Source organism: Meriones unguiculatus, chromosome X (genome assembly GCF_030254825.1).
Source record: "Meriones unguiculatus strain TT.TT164.6M chromosome X, Bangor_MerUng_6.1, whole genome shotgun sequence".
Lineage (NCBI taxonomy): Eukaryota > Metazoa > Chordata > Mammalia > Rodentia > Muridae > Meriones > Meriones unguiculatus.
In genome coordinates this window covers 15292103-15318593 of record NC_083369.1, presented here as the reverse complement: position 1 = coordinate 15318593, position 26491 = coordinate 15292103, and the positions used below count along the sequence as shown (strand labels likewise).

General features: G+C 38.7%; 1 long non-coding RNA gene and 1 other non-coding gene across 7 annotated transcripts in view; both read right to left on the bottom strand.

Annotated features, from left to right (window-relative positions):
* Window positions 1–5742: 5742 nt before the first annotated feature.
* LOC132650065 (uncharacterized) overlaps window positions 5743–26491 on the bottom strand; it is a 227937-nt gene continuing 207188 nt past the window's right edge. For all 6 annotated transcript variants that reach the window (XR_009588418.1, XR_009588423.1, XR_009588421.1 and 3 more), the window contains 2 exons: window positions 8421–8597; window positions 5743–8186 (listed from right to left, as the gene is read on the bottom strand). This is a non-coding gene — a long non-coding RNA (uncharacterized LOC132650065). The remainder of the gene's footprint in view (window positions 8187–8420; window positions 8598–26491) is intronic.
* On the bottom strand, window positions 15363–15469 carry LOC132650158 (U6 spliceosomal RNA). The gene has a single exon (XR_009588553.1). It is a non-coding gene; the product is annotated as a U6 spliceosomal RNA (small nuclear RNA).

Below are 26491 nucleotides of genomic sequence, written 5' to 3'. Positions count from 1 at the left end.
AAAAGAAACACTATCACCACCAACTCCACAATAAAAGGAACTAACATTCATTAGTCACTATTATCTATCAACATCAATGGACTTAACTCTCCAATAAAAAAGACGGAGAATAACAGAATGGTTGTGAAAACAAGATCCAACATTCTGCTGCATCCAAGAAACACACTTCTGCAACAAAGAAAGGTACTACCTCAGAGTAAAGGGCTGGAAAAACTTTTTTTCAAGCAAATTAACCCAGAAAACAAACTGGAGTAGTTATCCTAAAATCTAATAAAATATCTTCAACCAAAAGTAATAAAAAAAGAAGAGGAGGGGCACATCAGTCTCATCAAAGGAAAAATCCAGCAGGGGAACATCACAATCCTGAACATCTATGCCCCAAATACAAGAGCACTTGCATTTGTAAATGAAACATTATTAAAGCTCAAACCACACTTCGATCCCAATAGTGGGAGACTTCAATACTCCACTGTCACCAAAGGGCAGATCATCTAGACAGAAACTTAATAGGGAAATAATGACACTTACAGAGGCCCTAAATAAAATAGACCTGATAGATGTCTACAGAACCTTTCACCCAAACACAAAAGAGTATACCTTCTCAGCACCTCATGGAACCTTCTCCAAAACTGACCATATAGTCAGGCATAAAGCAAACCACAACAGATACAAGAAGATGGAAACAATCCCTTCTATCCTTTCAGACCACCATTGCCTAAAACTAGACTTCAACAACAACAGAAATAGTAAAAAGCCAACATACACACGAAAACTAAATAACTCTCTACTCAATGACATCTGGGTCAGAGAAAAGAGAAATTAGAGAGTTCCTAAAATTCAGTGAAAAAGAAGGCCCAATTTACCCAACCTTATGGGACATAATGAAAGCTAAGAGGAAAGTTCATAGCACTAAGTGCCTCCAGAAAGAAGTTTGAGACATCTCATACAAACAACTTAATGGCACACCTAAAAGCCCTAGGAAAGAAAAAAAAAAAAAAAAAGAAGCAGACAAAATCAGAGCCAAAATCACTGAATTACAAACAAAGAAACTAATTCAAAGAGTCAATGAAACCAAGAGCTGGTTCTTTGACAAAATCAACAAGATATACAAATCCTTAACCAAACTAACTAAAAGGCAGAGAGAAACTATCCAAATCAGCAAAATCAGAAATGAAAAAGGGGACATAATGATAGGCACTGAGGAAATCCAAACAATCATTTGGTCTTACTACAAAAGCCTAGATGCCATAAAATTTGAAATTCTAAATGAAATGGACAGTTTTCTTGATAGATACATTAATCAAAATTAGATCAGGTAAATAGTTTAAATAGTCCTATATCCTCCAAGGAAATTGAAGCAATCATCAAAATTCTCCCTACCAATAAGAGCCCAGGTCCAGATGGTTTCAGCACAGAATTCTCTTCAAACTATTCCACAAAATAGAAGTAGAAGGAACATTACAACTCTCATTCTATGAGACCCCAGTCACCTTGATACCTAAATCACACAAAGACCTTCAGAGAACTTCAGACCTATCTCTCTTATGAACATTGATGCAAAAATACTCAATAAAATACTTGCAAGCTGAATCCAAGAACATATAAAAGATAGCATCCACCATGACCAAGTAGGCTTCATCCCAGGTATGCAGGGGTGGTTCAATGTATAGAAACCCATCAATATAATCCACCATTTAAACAAACTGAAGGAGAAAAACTACATGATCATCTTTTTAGATGCCGAAAAAGAATTTGACAAAATCCAGCACCCATTCATGTTTAAAGTCTTAGAGAATTCAGGGATACAAGGCATATGCCTAAACATAGTAAAGACAATCTACAGCAAGCCCATAGCCAACATCAAACTCAATGGAGAGAAACTTAAATCAATCCCACTGAAATCAGGGACAAGGCAAGGCTGACCACTTTCTCCCTATCTCTTCAACATAGTGCTTGAAGTCCTAGCTAGAGCAATTAAGACAACTAAAAGAGATCAAGAGGATACAAATTGGAAAGGAAAAAGTCATATTATCACTATTCGCAGACAATATAGTGACCCCAAAAATTCTACCAGAGAACTCCTTCAGGTGATAAACTCCTTCTGCAATGTGGCTGGATACAAAATTAACTAAAAAAAAAAAAAAAAAAAAAAAAAAAATCAGTAGCCCTTCTGTATACGAAAGACAAAAGGTCCAAGAAAGAAATTAGGTAAACTACACACTTCAGAATAGCAACTAATAACATAAAGTACCTCGGTGTGACCCTAACCAAGCAAGTGAAAGACTTCTTTGAAAAACAAAAACAAAAACAAAAACTTCAAGTCTCTGAAGAAAGAAATTGAAGAAGATATCAGAAGATGGAATGATCTCCCGTGCTCATGGATCGGTAGGATTAACATAGTGAAAATGGCCATCCTACCAAAAGCAATCTACAGATTCAATGCAATTCCCATCAAAACACCAACACAATTCTTTACAGAACTTTGAAGAACAATTCTCAGTTTCATGTGGAAAAACAAAAAACTCAGAATTCCTAAAACTATCCTGTACAGCAACAGATCAACTGAAGGTATCTCCATCCCTGCTACCAAGCTGTACTACATAGCATTATTAATAAAGAATGCAGAGTACTAGCATATAAACAGAATGATAGAATTGTATAGGAGACTCAGAAATAAACCCACACACCTATGGATACCTGTTTTTTTACAAAGAAACCAAAACCATACAATGGGTTTGGGGGTGGGAAAGACAGCATCTTCAACAAATGGTGCTGCTCTAACTGGATGTGTATATGCAGATAAATACAAATAGATCCATACTTATCACCCTGCACAAAACTAAAGTCCAAGTGGAGTAAAGACCTCAACAGATAACCAGACACACTAAACCTGTTAGAAGAAAAAGCGGGGAAGAACCTTGAACTCATTGGCACAGGAGGCAACTTCCTGAACAGAACACCAACAGCACAGGCTCTAAGATCAACAATCAATAAATGGGACCTCATAAAACTGAAAATCTTCTGTAAAGCAAAGAACACTGACATCAGAATAAAATGACAAACTACACCCCGGGAAAGGATCTTCACCAACCCTATATCAGACAGAGGGCTAATATCCAGAATATGTAAAGAAATAAAGAAGTTAAAAAGCAACAAAGCAAGTAATCCAATTGAAAAATGGGTTACAGAACTAAACAGAGAATTCTCAATAGAGGAATATGGCATAGCAGAGAAACACTTAAAGAAATGTTCAACGTCCTCAGTCATCAGGGAAATACAAATCAAAATGACCCTGAGATTTCACCTTACACCCATCAGAATGGCTAAGATCAAAAACTCAAGTGACAGCACATGATGGAGAGGATGTAGAGAAAGGGGAACACTCTTCCATTACTGGTGGTAATATAAACTTATACAACCACTTTGGAAATCAATCTGGCACTTTCTCAGACAATTTGGAATAGTGCTACCTCAAGATCCAACTATACCACTCTTAGGCATATATCCAAAATATGCTCAAATATTCATCAAGGACATTTGCTCAACCATATTTGTAGCAGCTTTATTCATAATAGCAAGAATGTGGAAACCAACCAGATGGCCCTCAGTGGAGGAATGGGTGCAGAAATTGTGGTACTTTTACACAACAGAATCCTACTCAGCAAAAAAACAAGGGAATCATGAAATTTGGAGGTAAATAGTGGGAACTAGAAAAGATCATCCTTAGTGAGGCAACCCAGAAGCAGAAAGACACACATGGTATATACTCACCTGTAAGTGGATGTTAGAAATATAATATAGGATAAACATACTAAAATCTGTATACCTAAATAAACTAAGTAAGAAAGGGGTCCCTGGGTAACATGATCAACCCTCATTCAGAGAGGCAAATGGGATGGACATCGGAAGAGGGAGAAAACAGGGAACAGGACAGGAGCCTACCATAGAGGGTCTCTGAAAGACTACCCTGCAGCATGTCAAAGCACATTCTTAGACTCATAGCCAAACTTTGGGCAGAGTGCAGGGAATCTTATGAAAGATGCCAGAGATGGAAGACCTGGAGGGGACAGGAGATCCAGAAGGAGAGAAACAGAACAAAAAAATTCTGGGTACAGGGGTCTTTTCTAAGACTGGTACTCCAACCAAGGACCATTCATGGAGATAACCTAGAACTCCTGAACAAAGGTAGTCCATGGCAGCTCAGTCTACAAGTGGGTACCCTAATAAGGGGAACAGGGACTGTCTCTGACATGAACTCAGTGGCTGGCTCTTTGATCACCTTCCTCTGAGGGTGGAGCAGCCTTCCCAAGCCACAGAGGGATACAATGCAGCCAATCCTGATGAGACCTGGTAGAATAGCATCAGATGGAATAGGAGGAAGATCTCTCCTATCAGTGAAGTAGGGGAGTGGCATAGGATGAGAGAAGAGAGGAAGGGTGGGAATGCATTGGGATGAGGGAGGGTACTACACCTAGGATACAAATGAATAAATTGTAATGAATAAAATATTAATTAATTAAAAATATAAAAAGAAAGAAAGAAAACAACAAAAATAAGCAGGCAAGGAAACAAACAAAAAACCCACAGGACACACACATACCAAAAGAAAACTAAATCACAGACTATAATATATAAGAAAAGACCAATAAGTTAAAAAAGAAACACATCCCAGGGATATTGGACAGTTCATTTTGTGGGTTCAGCTTATGGTGGAGGAGAGGTGAGGAATTCCTAGAATGAATTAAGACTTTCCTGGAGTAGAAGTTACCCTCCTTTTCTTCCCTTTTTTAATTTTTTTATTTTCAGATGTGGGATGGAATTGCTTCCCACACTGTGGGATTTCCCCTTACCTGATAAAACAATTGCTAGTGTTTGGGGGCCCACAGATGGGTCTGTTGGTAGCTGTGTAGTCACTGCTGCTTTGCTGAGCAGACACAGTGTGCTGCTCTTGGTGCTGCCATGTTGGATCCTCCTCTTTTGCTGTTTTCAAATGGGATCTATATAGCTCAGGTAGCCCTGGATCTGGATGAGGCAGAGACTGAGATTCAAGTCCCAACTCCCCAGCTTCCATTTCTGGAATACCTAGGATTGCAGCCCTATGTGCCTCTACCATTTCATTTTACATGATGCTAAAGATTGAACACAGTACCTTGGGCATCCAAGGTTGGCTTTATACTCATTGAGATATATCTCCAACATAGAGCATATTCTTTGAGAAGATAAAAATATTGATAGGGCAGCCATGTTATCGGGGATTAGGATAACTAATTCCTACTATACTGTGTATAGACTGGCTGAACCTAGAACTTAAACATCTATAGTCTTTCTTGCTGGGCTTCGGTCTTGCTTTGAGCTAGTTGCTCCTTTGTATTTCTTTATTTCTGTTTTGTTTTAAAGTAGTACTTACTGCCTATTTAAAATTAATAACTTAGGACTGGAGAGATGGCTCAGTGGTTATGAGCACTTGCTGCTCTTCCAGAGAACCTGAGTTCAGTTCCTAGAAGATGCAACTGCCAGTAACTCTAGCTCTAAGAGATGAACACTTTTATTCTCTGTGGGTACCCACATACATGTGGCGTATATTCTCAAAAAGACCACACACACACACACACACACACACACACACACACATACTCATCTTTACTAACTCATTACAAGTTAAAAACATGTATTATATGAAAATAACTAAAATAACTGTCACTTTCAGAACAGAAACTAGTGAGATAAATTGCACTTGCTTTTTTATAATTCTCTTTATTTGGTGATCCTCATATTTGATTCTGTATTCATTCTGCTGCGATGAATTCCTTAGGTTGAAGTCTCAGTGGAAAATCTGCACATAGGTACCTAAAAAAAGGTAGGAGAATGTTAATGTTAATATCTTTTCCAGATAATTATAAATATTCTTTTTGAACCCAATTACCTAATGAAATGTGATTAAGTTGCTAAGAATACTGCTTTTGCAAAGCATTAATGCTAGCCTCACAACATGAGTTAGTTTCCTCAAGAATGAGTTCCTCTGTAATATTGAGCCCAACTTCTGAATCTCTCTGACTTTCTGTCTTTTTGTACCCCTTCACAAACAGTTCTGCCTTCATGGTGTCCATCTCTTTATGAGACATCAAAGCAGGCCATTGGCAGAAGCTGAACAGTGAGAATAAATGATCTTGGATATTCATCTCCCATAAATTATAAGGTAAATAAATCTGCTTTATTTTTAAAGTACCTAGCCTCTGGCAATTTTTATAACAACAAAAATTTGACTAATACAAAGAAGATTAAAATAAACAATGGTTAAAATATGCCCAAATTTGGGACTAGAAATTGACAGTCACCATGAAGACTAAAGTTTCTCAGATATCGGAAATGCAAAAAGATTATTGAACTGTATTAGAATTGAATTATCGGGGGCTGGGGAGATGGCTCAACTGATTAGAGCACTGCCTGCTCTATCAGAGGTCCTGAGTTCAAATCCCAGCAATCACATAACGGCCCACAACCATCTATACTGGAATCTGATGCCCTATTCTGGCATGCATATGTACATGCAGATAGAGCACTCAGACATAAAATAAACAAAATTTTTTTTTAAAAGGGTGTCACTTAAAAAAAAGAAGCCACTGTTTAAAAACATAATTGAATTATCAAAAGTCAAACTCAGAGAATTTTAAAACAAAACAAAAATAAAAAGCTATTTGTCACATGAAAGGGATTCCTTCCATAAAAATACAAGTAGATTTCTCAGAAAAAAAAAATCTTTGTAGACCAGAAGACAGTGTAATGACATATCAAAATGAAATCGATCTGAAATCAAAAAGGTGAAGGCAACAAAGAATGCCAGTTCATCAGGAACTCAATTAAGAAGATACTTGCATCTTTTGTAATAAGCATGGAGTCCAATTAGTGTTCTCTGACTACTCTCTAGAATGGAGCTTGCCCTGGAGAAATTAAAAGCAACCTGTGATACATCATATAAAAAATTCAGAATTCAGCTTTAGCTTATTAAAAATTAGTCTTTCACAAGGTGATTTTGTGGAAATTTAAAATTATTTTTGAAAAGTTTTTATGGAAATTAAAAGAGCTGAGAATAAATAGGTGCGCTGAATTAAAAAGATTGAAACTGTACCATTTGTACTGATCAATATCAACACCATATGATGAGCCATAATAAACATGGCAAATTTATAGGCACAAATGTAAAGCAAGTGACCAGCCAAACAGAATGGAACTCAGAAGTACACCCACATGTATACAACCAGTTGGTCTTTCGGCAACACTGATAGAGTAATGAAGACAATATATATCTTTTTAACAGCTGGTACTATTTCATTTGCATATCCATAAGGAAAATATTGCCATATTTACCTCATCTCAATTTTCTTCTGGATTTATTTATATTTCAGTTTCATACAAGTGTAGTTTGTATATTAAACGTATTGCTCCCACACTTTCCCACTCTCCCCTTCTCACCCCTTTCCCTCCTGTTAATCTTTTTGTCCCTTAGACAGTTTCATTTTACTTTCATGTCATAATCTATATAAAATCGAGGAGCAACAATGAGAAAAATATACAATATTCGTCTTTCTGGTACTGCCTTAATTACTTAACACAATTATTTCCTTTTTTAACTTTTACATTAGTTTATTACTTTACATCCCAAGGGTACTCCTTCCCTCCCTTCATCCCAGTACCTCCCGACACTTCTTCTTTCTCCTTCCCCTTTTCCCCCCAGAAAAGGAGAACCGCCTCTCCCCCTGTCAACTTTCCCCAGCACATCAAGTCACATTGGGACTGAGCATATTTTCATCCCCTGATGCCAGGCAAGGCAGCCCTGCTAGAGGGAAATGAGGCAATAGAGTCCATGTTAGAAACATCCCCCACCCCTCCACTAGCCAGGTGCCCCATATGAAGACCAAACCTCCCCTAGGCTACATGTGTGCCTGAGGTCTAGGTCCAGATCATGCATGATCCTTAGTTGATGTCTCAGTCTCTGAAAGCCCCCATGGGACTGGGTTAGTTGTCTCTGGTTGTCTTCTTGTGAGGTTCCTGTCCCCTCCACATCTTTTCGTCTTTTCCCCAACACTTCCACAGGACTCCTAGGGTCCCGCCCTGTTCTTGGCGGCAGGTCTAAGCATCTGTCTCAATCTGCTGTTGGCCGGAGCTTCCCAGTGAAGTTAGGCTCCTGTCTGAAAGCATAGCAGAGTATCATTATTAGTGTCAGGGACTGGATCTCTGCTGTGGAGTGAGTCTCAGGTTGGCCAATATTGTTTGGACTTTCCCTCTATCTCTGTTTCCTCAGTATCCCTACAGTTCTTATAGGCAGGGTAGGGAACTGGGCAGGAGATGGAATGGAGGGAAACAAGATCAAACGTGGGGAGAATGGGACTGGGAAGTGAAAGGGCCGAGAACAAGAAGGGAACCTGTGGAGGGACATCTCTTGGTCAAGCTGGAGGCCTGCTACAGGGTGGGCTCCTGGGTAGATATGGGTGTGATTCTAGCTGAGACTCTTAACATGGGGGGACATGAAGACTGAAGTGACAATCTCCCAGCCAGGCAGGACTAGTAGAACGAGTGGATCAGCAACTCACTGACAAAACCTGTGATAAAAAAACAAAACAAAACAAAACAAAAAACACAATTAATTTCAATCATATTCATTTCTCTCCATATGACAAGACTTCTATAATATAAAATTTTATTGTATATGCATGTATATGTATATGCATGCTAAGGTATTCTAGTACAGCACATAGGCCACATGTGGCCCAGGATAGCTATTTGAATGCATCTAAATAAAAAATTTTCAGCATTATAAGATTTTTGTGACTTTTATAATCTGATGGCATAGTTTCCAAGCATGAATTTTATAGATGACAGTCGATAAAGTACACAGGACACATGCCATAACTGTTACTATGTTAATGTATGTGTGTGTTTATTATTTTTATTGATGTTTACATTTTATTACATTTTCATTTATTTTTATGTATGTGTATTTGTATCGAAACCAAGAAGAACAATTTTTATCCACTCCTCTTTCCAGGTTATTTATGAACCATTCTGGCTCCATTGTCACTGTTAAATTATAGTGTACTTGTCTACTTAGTGTTTTCCTTATCTCTTTAATCTGCTTTATAGTCTATAGCATTTCAACAATGCATTTCTAGTAGTCATTGACTTCCGTCTTTTTAAATTAATTTTTGCCATTTATCTTTTTTCCTTTTTATTTATTCTCTCATTTATTATATCCCAACCAGTTTCTCCTTTCTCCTCTTCTCGCAGTTTCTCCCTTATACCTCTTCTCTCCCCCAGATCCACTCCTCTTTCATTTCCCTTAAAAAAAAAAAAAAAGAGCAGGCCTCCCAGAGATATCAACCAAACAAGATACAATAAGAACAGTCACCTCCCGTCATATTAAGGCTGGATGAGACAACCCAGTAGGAGGAAAAGGATCCTCAAAGCAGTCAGCAGAGTTAGAGAAACCCTCACTCCCACTGTTAGGAGTCCCATAAGAAGAGCAAGCTATGCAACTAGAGCATATATACAGAGGACCCAGGTCATTCTCATGCAGGCTCCTTGATTGTAAGTTGTGTCTCTGTGAGCCCCTTTGAACCTATGTTACTTGATTCTGTAGGTTTTCTTGGAGTGTCCTTGACACCTCTGGCTCCTACAATCCTTCCTCCCCATCTTCCACAAGATTTCTTTTTCAGCCTATTTGTTCTTTGTATATAAGAGGGCTATTGATTTTTTTACAGTTAATCTTGTATCCAGCCTCTTTGCTGAAGGTGTTTATCAGCTGTAGGAATTCCATGGTAGAGTTTTTCAGGTCACTTATGTTTATTATCATATAATCTGTGAATAGCAATACTTTGACTTCTTCTTTTCCAGTCTATATCCCCTTGATCTCCTTTAGTTGTCCTATTGCTCTTGAGAATTGCAAATATGACTACTGTATTTAGATCATTTCCACCTCGCCCTCGCTACCTCCAACTCCTCTTATAGCCTTCTACTATTTCATAATTATTGTTACACACCACACACACACACACACATTTAATGTTGTTTATTTAATGAGTTGTTTATATGCATACCAGAATTACATTTTTTCCTGTTTTCTCTTAGGGTATCACATGGGGGGTTTATCTTAGATTTTCTTTTCTTTTTTTATTTTTAAATTCTTTATTAATTACACTTTATTCAATTTGTATCCCCCTGTGGTTCCCTCCCTCCTCCCATCCCAATCCCTCCCTTCCTCCACCCTCTGCACGCATGTCCCTCCCCAAGTCCACTGATAGGGGAGGTCTTCTTTTCCTTCCTTCTGACCCTAGTCAATTAGGTCTCATCAGGAGTGGCTGCATTGTCTTCCTCTGTGGTCTGGTAATGCTACTCCTCCCTCAGGGGGAGGTAATTAAAGAACAGGCCAATCAGTTCATGTCAGAAGCAGTCCCTGTTCCTATTACTATGGAACCCACTTGGATACTGAACTGCCATGGGCTACATCTGTGCAGGGGTCTTAGGTTATCTTCATGCATGGTACTTGGTTGGAGTATCAGTCTCAGGAAAGATCCCTGTGTTCAGATTTTTTTTGGTTCTGTTGCTCTCCTTGTGGAGTCCCTGTCCTCTTACTTACTGTTTCCCACTTCTTTCATAAGATTCCCTGCGCTCTGCCCAAAGGTTGCCCATAAGTCTCAGCATCTACTTTGATAGTCTGCAGGGAAGAGCCTTTCAGAGGTCCTCTGTGTCAGGCTCCTGACTTGTTTCCTGCTTTCTTCTTCTTCTGATGACAGCTGTGGACACGTCCTAAGAATCTGAGTCTGGTGACATTATACGTAGTATTCAGTTCCAGCTCACTTACTATGCCCTGCTTACCTTTCCTCATGGAAAACATAAGAAAGACTTATGCCACATTTCTTCTCTATTACTGGATCAACACTGGCATGCCCTTTGAAGCATACTATATCATTTTCACTTGGGAATTGAAAGTAACTTTTGTTTCCAAGACATTTGTCACTATCTCCTTTCTTTTTAAAAATTTATTTATTTTTTACTAATTACAGTTTATTCACATTGTATCCCAACTGTAGCTCATCCCCTCCCAATGCCAACCTCCCTCCCACTTTTCCACCCATGTTCCTCCCTGAGTCCACTGATAGGGGAGGTCCTCCTCCACTTTCATCTGATCCTAGTCTATCAGGTCTCATCAGGACTGGCTGCATTTCCTCTGTGGCCTGGTAAGGCTACAGCCCCCTCAGGGAGAGGTGATCAAAGGGCAAGCCACTGAGTTCATGTCAGAGACAGTCATTGTTCCCATTATTAGGAAACCCACTAGGAAACTGCGCTGCCATGGGCTATATATATGCAAGGCTTCTAAATTATCTCTATGAATGGACCTTGGTTAGAGCACCAGTCTCAGAAAAGATCCTTGTGCCCAGATATTTTTTTTCTCTCCTTGTGGAGCTCCTATCCCCTCTAAGTCTTTCAATCTCCCCCTTATTTCATAACATTCCCTGCAATCTGCCCAAATTTTGGCTGTGAGTCTCAGTATCTGCTTTGATTCCCTGCAGGGTAGAGTCTTTCAGAGGTCCTCTGTGATAGGCTTCTCTCCTGTTCCCTGTTTTCTCCCTCTTCCAATGTCCATCCCGTTTGCTTTTCTGAATGATAATTGATCATCTTACCCAGGGCCTTCTTCTTGATTAGCTTCTTTAGGTGTATAGATTTTAGTATGATTATCCTATATTATATGCCTAATTTCCACTTATAAATGAGTATATACCATGTGTGTCTTTCTGCTTCTGGATTACCTCACTCAGGATGATCTTTTCTAGATCACACCATTTGCCTGCAAATTTCAAGATTTTCTTGTTTTTAATTGCCGAATAGTATTCCACTGTGTAAATATACCACAATTTCTGTATCTATTCCTCAACTGAGGGACATCAGGGTTGTTTCCAGCTTCTGGCTATTACAAATAAAGTTGCTACAAACATGGTTGAGCAAATGTCCATGTTTTATATTTGAGCATCTTTTGGATATATGCTCAGGAGTGGCATAGCTGGATCTTGAGGTAGCACTATTGCTAATTTTCTGAGAAAGTGCCAGATTGATTTCCAAAGTGATTGTACAAGTTTTCATTCCTACCAGCAATGGAGGAGGGTTACCCTTTCTCCACATCTTCTCCAGCATGTATTTTCACTGAGATTTTGATCTTAGCCATTCTGATAGGTGTAAGGTGAAATCTCAGGATCATTTTGATTTGCATTTCCCTGATGACTAAGAATGTTGAGCATTTCTTTAAGTATTTCTCTGCCATTTGATATTCCTCTATTTATAACTGTCTGTTTAATTCTATACCCCCTTTTTATTGGATTATTTGATTTGTGGCTCTTTAACTTCTTGAGTTCTTTATATATTCTTGATATTAGCCCTCAGTCAGATATAGGGTTAGTGAAGATCCTTTCCCAACCTGTAGGCTCTCAATTATTCTGACAACAGTGTCCTTTGCTTTACAGAAGATTTTCAATTTCATGAGGTCCCATTTAATGATTGTTGGAGCCTGTGCTGTCGGTGTTCGGTTCAGGAAGTTGTCTTCTGTGCCAATGAGTTCAAGGCTCTTCCCCGCTTTTTCTCTTAACAGGTTTATTTTGTTTGGTTCTATATTGAGGTCTTTGGTCCACTTGGACTTTATTTTTGTGCAGGGTGATAAATATGGATCTATTTGCATTTTTCTACATGTAGATATCCAGTTAGACCAGCACCATTTGTTGAAGATGCTAGCTATTTTCCATTGTGTGGTTTTGGCATCTGTAAAAAAAATCAGGTGTCCATATGTGTGTGGGTTTTTTTCTGGGTCTTCTATCCAATTCCATTTGATATACCATTCCATTTCTATGTCAGTACCGTGCAGTTTTTATTACTATGGCTCTATGCTACAGCTTGAGATCAGGGATGGAGATACCTCCAGAAGACCTTTTATAGTAGAGGATTGTTTTAGTGATTCTGGGTTTCTTGTTATTCCATATGAAGTTGAGAATTTTTCTTTCAAGTTTTGTAAAAGTTTGTGTTGGTAATTTGATGGGAATTACATTGAATCTGTAGATTGCTATTAGTAAGATGGCTATTTTTACTATGTCACTCCTTCCAAGCCATGAGCATCGGAGATCTTTCCATCTTCTGATATCTTTTTCTACTTCTTTCTTCAGAGCCTTGAATTTTTTTTCATATACGTCTTTGACTTGCTTGTTTAGGGTCACACCAATGTATTTTATATCCTTTGTGGCTATTGTGAAGGGTATAGTTTCCCTAATTTCTTTCTCAGCCCATTTGTATTTTGTATACAGGAGGGCTACTAATTGTTTTGAGTTAATATTGTATCCAGCCACTGTGCTGAAGGTGTTCATCAGCTGTAAGTGTTCCCTGGTAAGATTGTTGGGTTCACTCATGTATACAATCATATCATCTGCAAATAGTGATACTTTTGCTTCTTCCTATCCAATTTGTATCCCCTTGATCTCTTTCTGTTCTAGCAAAGACTTCAAGAACTATGTTGAAGAGATATGATGGAGAGAGTAGATAGCCTTGCCTTGAAATCCCCTGATTTCAGTGGGATTGCTTTAAGTCTCTCTCCATTTAGTTTGATGTTGGCTATAGGCTTGCTGTAGATTGCCTTTACTATGTTTAGGTAAGTACCTTGTATCCCTGATCTCTCCAAGACTTTAAACATAAATGGGTGTTGGATTTTGTCAAATGATTTTTCAGGAAAATTTCAGGAAATTATCATGTGGGTTTTTTTCTTTCAGTTTGTTTATATGGTGGATTACATTGATGGATTTCCGTATATTAAAGCACCCCTGCATACCTTGGATGAATCCTACTTGGTCATAGTGGATGATATTTTTTTTATATCAGTTACATTTTATTAACTCTGTATCCCAGCCATGTCCCGATCCCTCATTCCCTCCCAGTCCCTCCCTCCCTCCCTCCCTCATCTCCACCGTGCCCCTTTCCAAGTCCACTGATGGGGGGGACCTCCTCCCCATTCATCTGATCCTGTTTTATCAGGTATCTTCAGGACTGGCTGCAAAGCCCTCCTCTGTGGCCTTACAGGACTGCTTCTCCCTTGGGGGGTGGGGAGGCCAAAGAGCCAGTCATTGAGTTCCTGTTAGAAATAGTCCTATTTTTGATGTGTTCTTGTACTCAGTTTGCGAGTATTTTTTTAAATTTATTTATTTATTATGTATACAATGTTCTGTCTGCATGTACACCTCATGCCATAAGAAGGCACCAGATCGCATTATAGATGGTTGTTAGGCACCACGTAGTTGCTGGGAATTGGACTCATGACCTCTGGAAGAGGAGCCAAGACTCTTAACCTCTGAGCCATCTCTCCAACCCTGTTTGTGAGTATTCTGTTGAGTATTTTTGCATCAATGTTCATAAGGGAGATTGGTCTGAAATTCTCTTTCCTTGTTGGGTCATTTAGTAACAAGTTGTTCAGTTTCCATGTGTGTGTAGGCTTATTGTTATTTCTCTTGTTTGTGAGGTCCTGCTTTTTCCATGGGGCTCAGATAGGATACAAGGGATTATTTCAATCTGCTTGTATCTGTTGAGGCTTGCTTTGTGACCAACTATATGCTATATTTTGGAGAAGATTCCATGAGGTGCTGAGAAGAAGATAAATTCTTTTATATTTGGGTGAAAGGTTCTGTAGATGTCGGTTAGGTCCATTTGATTCATGACCTCTGTTAGAGCCATTGTTTCTTTGTTTAATTTCTGTTTTGTTGACCTGTCCTTTGTTGAGAGTGGGGTGTTGAAGTCTCCCACTATTAATGCATGGGGATCTGTGTGTTTTAAGTTTTATCAGTGTTTCTTTTACAAATGTGGGTGTCCTTGTATTTGGGTCATAGATGTTCAGAATAGTGATGTCTCCTTGGTTGAATTTTCCTTTGATGAGTATGGACTGTCCTTCCCCATCTCTTTTGATTAAATTTTGTTGAAAGTCTATTAGATATTAGAATGGCTACTCCTGCTTGCTTCTTGGATCCATTTGCTTGGAAAACCGTCTTCCAGCCCTTTACTCTCAGATGATGTCTATCTTTGTGACTTCGATGTGTTTCTTGTAGCAACAGATTGTTGGGTCTTGTTCACACATCCATTCTGTTAGTCTTTGTTTTTTCATTGGAGAATTGAGTCCATTGATATTGAGAGAGATTAATGACCATTGCCTTTTATAGCCTTTGATTTTGATCTTGGTTGTGGTAGTGTGTTTGTGTGCTTGGTTACTTTTACTTTTGCTGTAGTAAGGTTATTTATTTCCTGAGTTTTCCTGAAAGTAGTTAGTTTCCTTGAGTTGTATTTTTCCTTTTAAAAATATGGAACACTTCACAAATTTGCATGTCATCCTTTCATATGTGCTATGCTAATCTTCTCTGTATTGTTCCAATTTTAGTATATGTGCTGCTGAATCAAGCTCTCTATCTTGTTTCTGAAATGCCTAGTTAAAACAAATATTGGATACATTTTAATAAGGTACAGTTGTAGTGAACTAAAGAAGAATCTATACAGACTGGAGTTTGTTTGTTTGTTTGTTTGTTTGTTTGTTTTTGCTTTTTTCTGATACTCAAGGTGATGTCTATTCTTAACGACTGAGCCATCTCTCCAGCACTGTTATGTTATCTATTAAGCATAATTGCTTTCACCAATTTTCAGGACACATGTGGTACTGAATTTCCTGTTAATTTCTCTATCTCATATAAAGTAGCCCTGTACCAGAAATATAAATATTTGAAGTGTAGATTGACATCACTGTAAATCCTCATAGCTATATTGTTGAGAAACAGGGAAAATTATGGTTACATGAGGATTTTCAGTGGTAACAATCAAATCATAACAAGGTAATACTGACAACACTGGTTTTTATACAAGAACTCAGCCCTTACATGTTTAGTTTCACGGCAACAGTGGTAGAACATTGTATTGATGATGTCATTCATGACAAAATAATGGACTCTGGGAGAATTGTTCCCCTGAGTTCAGTGTCTGTTTTGAACTCAGTGCTCAAAGATGTTTTTAAGGAAACTCTGTTTTTCTTCTTCCAAATCACTGCATGTCAAAACCAAGTTTTACAACTCAGACAAAGATGACTTATTTCTTGAAATCCAGATCCAGAACATTTCATCTTCAACTATTTTTATAAAAAAGGTTTCCTTGGACCTGCCTGAAATGTACATCGAAGAAGCATTGAATACCCTCAACCTGGGTGGAGAAAATGAGTGTACATTTGGAACCAGAACATATTTGCAGGCAACAGAAGGACGTCACTACTTATTCCACCTGTGGATCAAGAAGGAATATTTATATAAAGCAAGACCCCTTACTGGCTTTATGGAAATGGGCAAGTTAAAAATTGAGTGGAAAAAGGAACTTGGTGAGAAGTCAAAGCTATACACCATGCCGCTTGAAAGAGAAGCTCAAAGTTGTGGCGCCCTGAAGCTGTCTTTGCAGAAAATTCCAGATACTGTAAGCTTAGAAGAACCTTTTCAGATTACCTGCAAGATAACAAATTGCACTGATAGGATGATGAAACTGTTTGTGAAAATGCAAGATACAACTTCTGTCCGTTGGTGTGGACACTCTAGAAGTTACCTTGATAAGCTGATACCAGGTTCATCTGTTTCATTTACCCTGACACTAATGTGCTTGCAGTTAGGCCTGAGAAGGATCTCTGGTATACAGATAATAGACACAGCATTAAAGACCAAATATAGCTATGATGGTCTTGCAAATGTGTGTGTAGTGTCTCCCATGGTTAAAATGGAAAGCTAAAGAAAACTTCCAATGTGATAGTTTTCAAGAAGTTTCACAGAAAAAGTTTAAAAAAAAAAAACTTTTATCAGCCAAAAATTGATCAACTGACAACGTCTAAGAGAAGAATATTTCCCTTGAGACTTTTTGCTACCTGTCAGAATTATAATTTTAAATAAATAATTATTTTTTAAAAAATCAATCTACCAGTATTTGTCTTATGTGAGGTATCACATCAATTTTGATCTAGAGTTTGAGATAATGTCCAGTGCTTATCTTCCTTTCTCTCCCTCACTTAGAAGTTATGTCTCCAGGATATGAAGTCTAGGACTGAGTGGCAGGAATGCACATAATGTGAAATTGTCCTCCCTTCCTTCCTCATTTCTGATTTACATGCTATATTCTTTTCACTTGTCCTTACATCTGATGAAAATATTTTCCTGTTTGAATTGATATTTGAATTGATGTTGCTATGGGAGGAAAGATCAAGGAAAGTCCTAGTCTATGTCTTGGTGATGTGTCCCTGATGTAAATTAAGTAATACGCTTTTATTTTCATAAAAGAACTATTTCAAATATAGTTGGTTATACTTTTAAATAAAGCAGATTTTGACAAAGTTTATTAGGTGCTAGAATTAAAGAGAAGTTAAGCAGTAACAAGGAATTCTTTGTCGATGTGATATATAGAAAATTAATGAAAATCTGGTAGGTTGTTTGTTTTTTTTTTAATTTTTTGTTTTTTGTTTGTTTGTTTACTTGCTTTTTGGACCAGGCACTGAAAATGGAGGACTGATTCTTGCTTAAATTCAAACCATCACGTACATTAGTATGTTGCCAATGGAGCCTTTTCTTGAGTGCCTTGACACCATTCTTTTAATCACCAAAATTCAAGACAGAAATTAAACTGTCTAAAAGGAAACTTTTTTCACAATCATTATTACTATAAGTTCATTTGTTGGTAATACAAAGTGCTGTTCCTTGTGTAATAATCAAGTATACCAAAAACCTAGTGACTTGTAATGCATGTAACTCACCTCTTCAAACAGCACTATGATATGAAGCATGTTATCCCCTGCTGTGTGAGCAATAACTGTTGTTGTATTATGGTACCAGGTTTAAAATTTCTTTTTAAATAACATTTTTTTTAATTTTCTGAAAGTTCATATATTGATACAATGCTATTTGATCATATCCATTCACCCCTACCTCCTTCTAGCTCTTCTTGGTGTCTCCAACCCTGTTCATCTTAGCGTCATGTCCTCTTTTTGAAAGATAAGTCTTTAATATTCACATATTCCTGTGTTGTGTTTTACTCAAATCTACCTTTGTATCTCTACTCTCACCAGAGAAGCTTGTTTATTCGGTAGATGCCAATTGATACAGATAATTACAACTGTTAAAGATGCAAAGAATGAAGAATTGTGACGTGTTTAGCCCTGAATGGTACAAGCAATAAGCAATATGGAAAGAATTTGTTTTATGCCTAAATGAAGATAGAGCTAATTTTGTAGCATTTCTGTTTTCTGTAGATAATGTACTCATTGATTTTTCTGTACTAAGAAATTATTGCTTATTTTATAGAAAAGTAACAGTGGACAGACACTTTAGAAAAATCTTCATCATGAAGAATTAAAAAAAAAAACCCAAGTTGTTTTGATTACAGCTTTCCTTTGCATGAACATGAAACAAACCAAACAAAGTTTATAATCTCACGCCAATGGTGATCTAATGTGTCAAATGATTTGTTTTTCAAAAGAAAAACTGTGATATGAATAACATATAATATAGGAATGAAATATAAAAAGAATGAAAACAAATATTTTTTTTGTATTGCTTATTGCTTAATATCTTAATCTATTTATTTTTATTTTACTTTTTATGGGTTCTTTGTGAATTTCACATAATGCACTCCAACCCCACTCATGTCCTCCTCCCCTTCTACCCATCTTCCACCTTTGCAACCTCCCCACAACAACAACAAAAAATATATGTCATTACTGTGTCACAGCGTTTCCCACACATCTTTACTTGCAAATGTTCATTGCAATGATTTGTTGGTCTGGCATGAGGCCTCTGGCTTTTGCTACAATATCAATACTGAAACCTCACCCAAACTCCTTTCAGATATCCTCTGGTCGCCCTGTGTCATGGAGATCCTGTTGCTTTGAATCTGTAGAACTGGCCCCCTCACACACTCCAGCACTTCATAGATGGGGTAGATGTTGAGGTGGACCAATTCAAAGCCCCAAATTTGGGCCTGAGAAATATCTGAGGTGGTCAGTCCCAACTCTCCAGTTCTTATGCCCCTGAGGCTTGCTCACCAGGCTGCCATGGCCAGCTCTACCCTGCTGCCCAGGTGAGACAAAGGGCTTGTTCTCCTGAGTGTCGCAGCCAGTGAGGGACATGGCCAGTTCTCCCAATATCATGATGCCTCTGGGGCCAGATCTTTGGCCTGTCATAGATGGCAATGGATAAGAGAGGGGAGGAGTATGCTTCTCCCTCATCTATGCCATTGCCCAGCAGACAAGAGGAAGAGCAGGCTCTTCCACACTCACACCCTTGGGGCCATCTCACTGGCATAACCCACATCCAAGGCCAACTCTACTGTGCTGCCCAAGTGAGGGGCAAGGCCTGCTCTCCCGGTTGCTGCAGCAGAGAAATCGGGACAGCTCTTCTGCTTGAATTGGTTTGAATTATTATTCTTTACATACCACGATATACAACCTTACAGCACACTGGATGATGCTGCATAATTTAAGATTCTTATCTCCATTTTATTTTCTGATTCTTTAATGTTGCATCCCATTTTTTGTTGTTGATGCTTTGTTGTTGTTTGTTTGATTGTTTGTTTGTTTGTTGAGTCAGGTCACATATAATCCAGGCTGACCTTTCAACTTACTATGTGGCAGAGACTGATCATGAAGTCTTGATCCTCTCTACCTCCACAGCACTGGGAATACTGATGCCACCACACCAGGCATGGGTTCAGTTTGAAGAACTTTCTTTAGCATTTCTTGTAGAACAAGTATGGTGGAGATTTATTCTCTCAGCTTTTGTTTGCCTGGAAATGTCTTTGTCATGGCTTCATTTTTTTCTTTCTTTTTAATGGTTCCACTGTTTTTTTTTTCCTTCAGTACTGTATAAATGTTATGGCACTTTCTACTGAAAAATATGCTGTTGCATGCATGGATTGGACATCATTATGTGTTGTTTCTTTTCTCTTTTGGCTTTGAGTATTTTTCAAACTTTTATTATTTTTTCTTCTTTAAATTTTTCCTTTCATTAAAAATATATTCTTTTCTCATACAATATATCCTGATTGTACTTCCTCTATTCTTTCCTCTATTCCTTCCACTTAACCCCTTCCCTCTCCTCCCTTCTTTTGTTTTTTCCTTCCCTTCCCCTCCAGATCAATTTCCTTTCTGTCTCACATTAGAAAAGAACAGACATAACAACCAAACATGACACAATAAAATATAATAGGATGAAGCAAAAACTATCATATCAAAGTTGGACACAGCGAACCAACAGGAGAAAATAAGAGTTCCAAGAGCAAGCATGAGAGCCAGAGAGCCACCTCTTCTCACAGTCATGAATCCAAGAAAAAATACTAAGTTAATAGCTGTAATATATAAGCAGAGGATTTTGTGCGGACCTGTGCAGGCCCTGTGCTTGCTGCTTCATTCTCTGTGTGCTTGTATGCACCTTGCTTAGTTGATTCAGAGGGCTTTGTTCTCCTCGTGTTCCTCATCCCCTTTGGTTCTTACACTCTTTCCACCTCCTCTTCTACAGGTTCCCTGAGCTCTGAGGGGAAGGATTTGACAGAGACCTCCCATTTAGAAGCTGTCTCTACAAAATGTCTGCCTGTGGGTCTCTGCATCTAGTCTCACTGGAGGAAGACTCTGATGATGACTGATATCTATAGCAGAATATCATTAGGAATTATTTTATTGATTTTTTTTTTTAGTAAGCTTTACCTTAGGTTTCTGAACTATCTGGTGTCTGGTTCTTTGTTGCCCAAGCAATGTCAAATATGGGTTCCTTCTCATGGAGTGGGCCTTAAGTCAAATCAGACATTGGCTACTTCTAGCAGTTTCTATCTGTTGCTGAAGACCTCAAGGGTTAACAAGGAGCTGCTGGTCTGCAGAGCACTTTGAAAGGCTGAAGAAGCTGCTATCAGTGCAAGGTGACATTAGCAGTAGCATGGGGATAGAAGGAAAGAAAGAGGGACTGGGAGGAAGGAGGCAGAGGAGGGATAGATACACTGATCATCAACCACCACTGCTTTCTCCCTCAGACTTCTTTATAACTTGGCCATCTGAGTGAAGGGGCTGTCTACCTTTAGGGGCAGTCTTCTCTCAGTTCTGTCTGGAAATGCTCTCACAAATGAAACCAGAGACATGTCTCCTTGTTGATTCTTCATTCTGTTAAGTTGCCACTCAAAAATATTCATTACACATGGATAATTGTTCTTCTAAATACTGTGTTCAATTTTTCACAAGCTTGTAAAAATTAATCACCACACTTTTCTGCTGTTTTTCGTACAGCCTGCCTTCAAAATCACTAATTCTACATTATTTTTAAAATCTATTTGGCTACTGATTCTTCCTATAGCATTCTAAATGTCATTAAGTTAATTTTTCAGATAAAGTAATTCTGTGATGATTATTTCCATTTTGTGTTAAGATTCTCTGTCAAAGTAGTAAATTATTTTCATGTTTTCTTGAAACTCATTTTCTTTTAAATTCCCAGAATTCAATCATTCTGCTTACTAACTTCTCATTTTCTCCTGTCTTATTTTGACAAGTGAAAACCTTGTTTCCTGAAAGTTTTCTGCTTCCTCTTCCTCCTTTTCCTTCTACTTTTCTTCTGACTCAGGGTTAGAAGAAAAGTAGATACATTTTGCAGTTCAGGCTGGCCTAGAATTTGTGATCCTCCTGCCTCAGCCTCTTGAGTACTGAGAATAAAAAATGTATGCCACTCAGGGGTCTTCTATGAGACTGTTTGTCCAACCAAGGACCATGCATGGATATAAACTACAACCCCTCCTCAGACATAGCCCATGGTAGCTCAGTATCCAAGTGAGTTCCCTAGTAAGGGGGACAGGAACTGTTTCTGACATGAACTCATGAGCTTCCCCTCCCCTCTGAGGGAGGAGCAGCCTTGCTAGGCCACAGATAAGGACAGTACAACCATCCTGAATATACCTGATAAGCTAGGGCCAGACGAAAGGAGAGGACACCCCCTCTCAGTGGACTGGGAAGGGGGCAGGGAGGGGATAAGGGAGGGAGGAGAGGATGGGAGGGAAAGAGGGAGAGGGCTACAGCTGGGTTACCAGTGAATGTATAAAATAATTTGAAAATAAAAAAATATCTTAAAAAAATGTATGCTACTATACCTGACTCCCTGAAAATCTTTGTTACTTGTTGGTGTTCAGCGTCATCTGCACACAGAAGGGTTTTGTTTTACCATCTGACTGTATGTGGTTGCCTTCTCTTAAATTCTAACAGGCTTCTTAGTTTCTTACATATTTCCGAAATTTCAGCATTAGATTATACCATTAATCCAGGTTTCCTGTCTGTCTGTTGTGGTAGGTTCTTATTGTTTTGGCACTAGAGGGTAACCCAAGCTCAGCTTTCTCCTACATCTACCATTGATAGCCATGAATTCCAGGAGCACTTTAGAGGTAATCCATCCTGATAACCAATTTCCTGCCATCTGGGTAGGTTGCAATGTGTCATTCACCATCACAGAGCATCTCAAGCACTGTGATGAGAATAAGTTTTGACAGGATCATGGAGGGACCAGCTCCAGCCTGCTATGTCAGACCTGTGATCATAGACCCTGCAATCTCCCACTGAGCTCTAGCCTGCTGAGACCGTCAATGTTGACTTGCACTGTCTACTGCTGTAGTAGACTCGTGGTCTAAGCCTGCTGTAACCTGCCACAGGTCAGATGATCTGGAATAGAAGCTCACTCAACTCACTAGGATTATTTGTTGTCATACCTGATACCAGGGCTCCTCCAGCCTGACGGTGGTGGCCGTGGATCTTACCAATGCTAGCTTTCAGTAGCCTGGGCGCCATTACAAAGCTCTGTGCTTACTAGTGAGTTCTCCTTCAGTAAATAGAGTCTTATTCTAGTCTATGCTGCTCAAGGTGTAAGACTGCTAGGGAATACAGCCCTTTGTCCACCATATATAGATTAGTACACAAAATGTTTACTGTTTTACCCCATGGGACCTCCTAACTTGAATAGGTTTGTACTTCTATCCCATAGACTTCAGGATTGGCTTGTAATTATAATGGCCAATAGAAAGCAAGGGGAAGTGACTTACTGTTCTTAAGAGAAATGCTTAATGTTTGTGTAAGTCAGCTTTCCTCCGACACAAATTCAGTAACATCTTAGCTATCAGATGTTTTTTCAGCTTGGATTTTGGAGTGAAGGTGACAACAGAGCCAGAGCTGATCTGACAAAAATATGTGATTTGAACAAGAAATAAATGTTAGAGGTAAGCTATAAAAAAAAAACAAAAAACTTTTATATCTGTAGAGCTTAATGTAACCTGACTAATACAGCAGCTTTTACCATTTTTTAATGAATTAGCAAGAGTAATCTTTCAGTCTCTAGCATTATATCTTAATCTTGTTTATTCTATTTTATATTATCATTATATTTTATGCTGTTTTATGATTTTATGTAGTCATATATTATATACTATATTATATGTAGTCATTGCTATTACATTTTGTGACATCATGTCATTTAAAAGAATAAACCTTTCCACAGACTTTAACTATAAAATATCCATGTTTGTTTTGTTATCTATTATGTTAGTTATGCATAGTGATGGGGTCTAGTATGATATTTTTATACATGTATAAGCTTATCTTACCATGTTTACCATGCTAATTACACTCTCAGTTGTTACCTATTATGTTACTTATGCATAGTGATGGGGTCTAGTATGATATTTTTACACATGTATGAGTGTATCTTACCATGTTTACCACCCTAATTACACTGTTTATCCCTTTCTCACTCACACAGATTCTCTTCTTTCCAACTAGCTCCCTTTTAACTTTTTTTTTGTATGATCCCATAGGTTTCACTAGGCTTGATTACAGGTAAATAGGTGCCAGCCACTAACTGCCTTTGTGAGGGATGGGACCTCACCTCCCCTATTCATGGTGAAGTATTGATGGGGCAGATTAAGCAGGTGCAAGTCCTCACGAGCTAATCACAGCTGCTGTGAATTCAAGAGGGCAATGGCTGTGTCGAGCCCAGAAGACAGTGTTTCATAACCCTCCACTCCTTCCTCCAGCTCTTCCATTTCTACCATCTTCTCTTCTGTGATGTTCCTGAACCTTGGAAGGGTGACAGAGATGTCCCGTTTTTGGCTGCACATTAAACAGTTATTCATTCTCATCACTTTGACCAGTTACATGCAGTTGCTGCGGCTGGCTGCAATAGAAAGAAGTTTCTCTAACCAAAGTAGACAGCTACACTAATATATCCGCATAATGTAATCATTTAGAAAGCAAGCTGACAAGGCACATTACGTCCAATCAGCAGGAACTCTGACATGTCAACGAGGGACTTTTGACATACCAGATGTGAGTTTCCTATTGTAGAATGGGCCTCAAATTTATTTAGAAAGTGGTTTGTTACTGTCTTAGTTATTTTCTTGTTTTCATAGTATGCCCTAACAAAAGAAACTTAAGGAATAGAGGGGTTTATTTTGGTTTATAGTTCATCATAATGGTGAAGAAATGACATCAGGCAGGAAAGACATGGTAGGAATTAGGAAGTGGTTTGGTCATATTGTAGTCACATTCAGAAAGCAGAAATGAACTGAATTGAACTGGGCTATAAAATTTCAAAGTATGCAACCACTTTCTCTAGTGAGTCTCCACCTCCTAAAGGTTCTACGACTTTCCCAAACAGGGTTCTCATCTGGGTACCAAGTATTCAAATGTGAGACTATGAAAGACTTTTCACATTTGCCACAACCTTTAGTTCCTGCCTCTAGAGGTTCATGGCCCATTCTTGATTCAAAATGCATTCAGTCCAACTTCAAAAGTCCCTATCGTCTTTAGTAGTTTCAAAGCCCAAAGTCCCTTCTGAGAATCAAGACACTCTCCTAACTGTAACCCTGTGGAATTACATGCTTTGCGTATACAATGACACAGGTAAACAATCCTTTTCAAAATGGGAAGAATGCAGAGGAATTGCAAAGAAAGATCTGACCAAAGCAAAATCAAAACCTAGAAGGGAAAACACCAAATTCTGCAACTACATGTCCAGCATCTGAGACTCAACAGAATCACCTTAGCTCCAAACGGCTTAGGGTAGCTCTGTCCTCAGTCTCTGCTGCCTATGGCACATAAAGCCTCTCAGGCACAATCCACACTGTGTATGTGGCTTGTATTCAGTGGAACGCATGTCATTCCGGCTCCTCCAACATCCTCAATACAGTTTAAGCCTCACCTTCACAGCTTCATCCAGTTGCTTATCAGGGCCTCCTAACAAGTAGGTACTCTTATTCAACCACAGATTGCTAGGCCTTCAGTGACTCTCTGGAACCATGGTCCAAGACTCAGGAATCCCTCTATCTTGCGTCTTTCATGGTTCCAAAGCCAGGACATCGGCAACACTACCAAATTCTACTGCCGCCTGAATGTGGACCTACTTCCCATTGTATCACAGTCACATCAGCTTCTGTGTGCTCACACTGGGAAACACTTCCTGGGTAATTGCTTTTCAGAAATGCAAAGCTCCTTCAGCGTTCTGAGTTCAGCAATAGGGTCTGTATTCGTTACTTTTCTGTTGTCGTGATAAAGCACCACGACCACAAACAACTCATGGAAGAGCTATTTAGGCTTACAGTTTCAGAAGGATAGGGGCCAATCATGGTAGGAAGGTATGGCAACAAAATGAAGGCATGGTTGCAGGAACAGAATGCCGAGAGCCCATATCTTTTATGGCAAGCAGAGTTAGATAAGGTAAACTAGAAGTGGCATGGGACTTTGAATACAAAAGCCCACCTCCATTTATGTACTTTCATCAGCAAGGCTGTACAATCTAAACCTTCCCAAACAGTGCTACCAAATGACAAATACGTGTTCAAGTGTATGAGTCTACGAGGAAGGGCATTCTCATTCAAACCACTATAGGGTCTTACCATTTCATTTTGATAGCCAACTTGGAGGAGTCATCTTCTGCTATGCTTTCTGGGGACTGAACTCATATAACCAGGCTTGTGGAACAAGAGATTTGACCCCCTTAGCCATCTTGCCAGCCTGGGTCCTCTAGTCTACTTCACTAATTTGCAAATCTGTTTCTGTTTCAGTACCATATTGCCAATTGTGATGGGAATTGCATTGAATTGTATATTGCTTTGTGTAGGATAGCCAATTTTACAATATTATTTTTCTAACCCATGGACATGAGAATTATTCCATCCTCTATTACCTTCCTTAATTAAGTTTTTTAGTGTTTTAATGTTTTCACTCTAGAGGTCTTTCAATTCCTTGGTTAGATTTATTCCAAAATATTTTTAGGCTAGTATAAATAGGATTTTTCCCCTTTTTTATTAATTACTGTATTCACTTTGTATCCCAGCTATAGCACCCTCTTTAATTTCTTCCCAATCCCACCCTTCCTCCCTTATCTCCTCCCATGCCCCTCTC